The following is a 5641-nucleotide window of genomic DNA, read 5'->3' on the forward strand; positions in this document are numbered from 1 at the left end:
CAGTGTATTGGTGCTGCCTCATGCATCTTATAGGATTAAAATATTTAACAGTACTGAAGAAAGCTATGTTGTTGAGTAAAATTTATCCTCTGATGATTAAAGTCTACCTCATTATTCTTTGCTAAAACACACAGTGGCTCAACAGTTCATAGAACCTCCTCCTCACCCATGGTTTTATTCTTGCCTCCTTCCTACTTTTCACTGATTCCTTTTGTAACTGCACTAGACCAATCTGACTCAATTTTTTATGTAACAAAGCTGTGATTGGTTTTTCAGTTGCCGTGAACCCCCAGGTTGAAGGTCACATGACCTGAGCATGCCCAGATGACCCTAACCTGCAATCACAGGTGGAACTTAAGTGCTTGGACAGATGAGCGGGGACTGAATTAAGAAGTGGGCACCACATGTGGGCAGGATCTGGGATCCAGTCAGATCGAACCCTGGTGTCACCCCATGGCAGGATCCAGTCAGATCATGCCTCCCAGCATCACTTCATCGAGAGAACCCATCAGGTCACACCTCATTACCCTATGCTTATAAAACCAGCCCAACCCTCATGCTTGGGGACACACTGCTCTGGGGACTATTCCAGGTGTGCTCCTTACTTGTGCTAAGTAATAAAACCCCCGTTGCTATAACAAACTTGGCTGTGGCTATTGACTTGGTATCCGCCAGCAAATAAATCCTTCCTTTCTGGAAGTAACACCTTCACAATTCTTCCATCCTTCTTTCCAGCTGGTGATGCATCTGAAAAATTAGATGCATATCCTCTCTCTCTTTCTCTCTCTGTCTCCATCTATCAATTCATCCATCTATCTAACTATGTCTGTCTTTCTCTCTGCATATCTAATTTATCTGCCTATTCATCTGTTCATCCATCCATCCATCTCTGTATCTATCCATTCATCCAGCCAGCAATCTATCTATCATGTATCTATTAATAGACGAATATCTATATTGGGAATACTGATTTACTGTACTTCAGGTTTGACTTAAATCCCTCTCTCTGACAGAACCAGTTCTCAAATGCTTTGAACTTGGGAAAAGCTCCCCGCAAAAAGAAGAGGAGGGGACACATAATCCCAACAGACTTCCAGAGAGACTCAGCATTAGTTGCACTGAGTTTCTCAGCTCTGCTAAGCATTTGAGTTCTGTTTTCAGCAGGAGAAGCTGCCAGAGGTCCATGTGATTTCCTTTTGGTTGCTGGAAGTAAGTCACTGACTGCTGTCTCTTATGTTATTTGTCACTTGCTGATCTTTCCTGGAAAGGAACTCAACTTTAGTGTTTTCATTTCAGGCCTCAGTCGTAGCTTCAGCCCCACGACTGCTGAGAAGCTATTCATTTCTCTTCCATCGCTCACATTATGTTCCAAGGGAGATGGATGTCAGGTCTAGAGGAAAAATGGGACAAAATTAATCCTGCACAATGCGTGATTTTTTAGCCCAGAGTTCCCTAGAGAGCAGCAGCTAAATGTTTTATCTTTCTGTCTCTTTGAGGCATTATTAAAGGCAATTATGTAGGGGGAGTGAATTGTTACTCTACTGCTATTTTGAGAAGAGTGAACAAAATGTTTAATTTTTCTCTGTATTTGAACAAATGACATGATCAGAATAATTTGGTGACTCATCTGCTCAGGGTATTTTGTACAGACTGCACACATAGGACTGGGAGATGAAATAAGCAGGTTAGGATATTACTGTTGCCAGATCCAAAGCAAGAAATGTCAAGTAGTGGGCTTTATTTTGGAAACTTTTAAAATGTTTTTGCCTGGTGGAGATGAATAAATGTACTAGAACTCTATACGGAGATGTAATCTCCATATGTAGGGTCTCAGAGAACGATACTCCAAAATGAAGCTTTCAGAAGCAGCTCTCTCTGACCTTCTCCTACTCTTCTGTCTCTGGCCTTTTATTTATCCCTGAGGATAGCTGTAGAAACTAGAATCCCTCTTCCCCAAGATGGGTCATAGAAACCAGCATCTCTTTTCTGCATAGCCAACAATAAAACCTAAAGATACTACTCTAACTTCTCCTCTGCCTTTCTGTGTAAAAACTGGCTGTGAAGAAATGATCTGACATACTTTGTTTGACTGTAGGTCATAGGTCCCCATTCCAGAGAGGGTCTTCCCCATACCCAGAAGGAAGGATGCTGCTCAGAGAGGCCAAGAAGAATCTAGACAGAGAGGCCTTGCTGGCTTTTCCCACTTAGTCTGTTAGTATTAGATCGGACCTTTTTGTCCAGTCATATTTCTACGCAGCTGTCCATACTTTGTTGACTCTAAGCATAAAAACGGACAGTTTCCCCTGTATCTGTGGGTCTTCATTCTGAAGGTTCTGTGTCACATAAAACCAAGAGCTAATAAATTTTTATGCCTTTTCTCCTATTAATCTGCCTCTTGTCAGTGATTTTCAGCGAAACTTCCGAGGGTGAAGGCGAAGTGTTCTCTTGGTCCCTACAAATCCGTATTGGAGAAGAAGGGATTGGGGAATGACCTGAGATTTTCCCAAGGCGGGACCCTGCCTTACCCTCCACTCCCAACAGTATCAACATCTCTTCAACTAAATTTCATCGAGTGCCACTGATCTACAGGGTGGAGAATCATTGAGCTGTGGATTGAAGGAAACCCAGAGTGCACCAGGGCAGCAGCCTCTTTCTTATCTTCACAAGGGCAGGGACGAGGTTTAAACTGTCTTTATGTCTCTTAAAACCAAGACAATATGTTTTCACTTAATATTGATTCAAGGAGCAGAGCTACCTCTTTTCAGTCTCTGCGTTATGACAGTGTATCACGAAGCCACAATAGTTAAAACAGTTTGGTGCCAGTAAAAGAATAGACAAATTACTGGAGTAGTATAAAGAGTCCTGAAGTAGCCCCAGATACTTCAGGAAATTTGATATATGGTCATTTCAAAGCAGCTGGTGAGGAGATGGATTATTTAATAAACGATTGAAACAACCAAAAAAAAAAGATTATAATCTCTTGATACCAAATCCATTCCAAATGACTTAGGGATTTAAAAGTAAAAAATGATTATCAACATGGGAGAATTTTTTAAAAAACAATATTAAGAGAATATTAAGAGGTGAGAAGGTCCTTTTGAACAGTACTTTCAGATGCCATAAAAAATAAATATTAATACATGTGACATTAAAAAATTTCTAAAAAGCAGAAAATGCAAAAAGTTAAAAAAAAATTAGAATTCAAGCCATAAACTGGAGAAAGAAATATTTGCAATGAATGTATCAAGGACCTAATCATTCACTATAAGATCATTAGATTACCAATAAGAAAAAGATACTTAGATAATGTGCAAAGGGCACGTATTAAAATGAATTAGAAAAGAAATCCAAGTGGTTTAACCACATAAAAGAAGGCTCACTGTCACTGAAATTAAAATAATGAGTATCATAAATAAATAAAAATATAATTTTTCATCTATCAGGTAGATCAGATGACCCATCAATATCAATAAGTTTGATAATACACAGGGATTTGATAATACAAAAGGCATTTCCAGCATTCCCCATACATTGCTGGTGGGAGTGTAAGTCTAACTAGCTTTAGAGGGCCATTAGGCTATATTCTTCACAAATGCATATACTTTTAAAATTTGGTAGTTTAACTCAGAAATTGATTCTACTGATATTCATAAACACAGGTGCACAAAGAAACATAGATATTTATTTTGCCACTGTTTGTAGGAGCCTGACACTAGACAAAACCTAAATGTTTATCAACAGTGGGACAGGTTAAATAAATTATAAAACAGTTTTATTGGAAAATGGAATTATTAATATCGCTGTTACAAAGCAGTTAGATCTATGTATGCAAGCATGAAATAATCTTCCAGAAACACTGTTTGGTCAGAAAATGTGCAGGATAGAGTACTCTTATTTGTGGCATTTACAATAAATGAGTAAAGGATGAAATACTCTAAAAATCAAATTGGGCAATTAGCTATCACAATACATGCAAAACATAATTTAGTTCCAAAAACAGGAAAGAATCAAACATAATAATAATACGGTTTGAGCATTTCTAACCCCAAAATCTGAAATGCTTCTCCAAATCTAGAGTGTTTTCAGTCCCAACATGATGTTCAAAGGAAATGCTCATTTTTAATTGAATTATTATTATTATTTTTTGCTATTGGGTTGTTTGAGCTCCTTATACATTCTGATTATTAATCCCTTGTCAGATAGATAGTTTGCAAATATTTTCTCCCATTCTATAGGTTGTCTCTTCACTTTGTTGATTGTTTCCTTTGCTTTGAAGAAGCTTTTTAGCTTACTGTAATCCTGTTTGTCTATTTTTGCTTTGGTTGCCTGTGCTTTTGAGGTCTTACACAAAAAATGTTTGCCCAGATCAATGTCCTGGAGTGTTTTCCCAATGTTTCTTCTAGTAGTTTCATGACTTCAGGTTTTAGATTTAAATCTTTAATCCATTTTGATTTGATTTTTGAGTATGGTAAGAGATAGGGATCTAGTTTCATTCTTCTGCATATAGTTATCCAGTTTTCCCAGTACCATTTATTGAAAGATTGTCTTTTCCCCATTGTATATTCTCGGCACCTTTGTCTAAGATGATTTGGCTATAAATAATCCAATTAAAAATGGGCAAAAGTTCTAAATAGACATTTTTCAAAAGAAGACATACAAATGGCCAACAGGTATGTGAAAAAATGCCTAACATCACTAATAATCAGAGAAATGAGAATAAAACCATAATGAGATACAACCTCATCCCAGTTAAAGTGGCTTTATCAAAAAGACAGGTAATAACAGACGTTGGGGAGAATGTGGAGAAAGTGGAATCCTTGTACCCTTTGGTAGGAATGGAAATTAGTGTCACCACTATGGAGAATAGTGTGGAGGTTCCTCAAAAAAGTAAAAACAGAACTATCATACAACCCGGCAATTCCATTAGGGAGTATCCATCCAAAAGGAAGTAAATCAATATATTGAAGGATATCTGTACTTCTATGTTTATTGTAGCACTATTTACAATAGCCCAAATATGGAATCAGCATAAGTGCTCATCAATGGATGAATGCATAAAGAAAATATGGTGTATATATATGTATATAAAATGGAGTATTATTCAGCCACAAAAATAGAATGAAATCTTGTCATTCACAGCAACATGGATGGAACTAGAGGTCAATATGTTAAGTGAAATCAGCCAAGCACAGGAACACAGATATTGTATGTTCTCACTCATATGTAGGAGCAAAAAAAGTGGATGTCATGAAGACAGAGAGACAATTGGTGGTTACCAGAGGTCAAGAGGATACAAGGAGGGGTGTTAGAAAAGAAGTTGATTAATTGGTACAAATATATGGCTAGGTAGAAGAAATAAGACCCAATATGTGATAGATCTGTAGGGTAACTATATTTTACGGTAATCTATTGCACATTTCAAAATAGCTAGAAGAGAAAAATTTGGATGTTTCTAGCATAAAGAAGGGTCAAGTATTTAAGGTGATGGATATCCCAAGTATATTAACTTGATCTTTACAATGTGTATGCATGCATTAAATTATCACATGTATCTCAAACTATATATACCTATTACACATTAATAAAATATTGTTTTTTTTTATTTCAGCATATTATGGGGGTACAGATGTTTAGGTTACGT

The sequence above is a fragment of the Propithecus coquereli genome, unplaced genomic scaffold (genome assembly GCF_000956105.1).
Source record: "Propithecus coquereli isolate 6110/MARCELLA unplaced genomic scaffold, Pcoq_1.0 Scaffold88, whole genome shotgun sequence".
In the NCBI taxonomy this organism is placed as follows: Eukaryota; Metazoa; Chordata; class Mammalia; order Primates; family Indriidae; genus Propithecus; species Propithecus coquereli.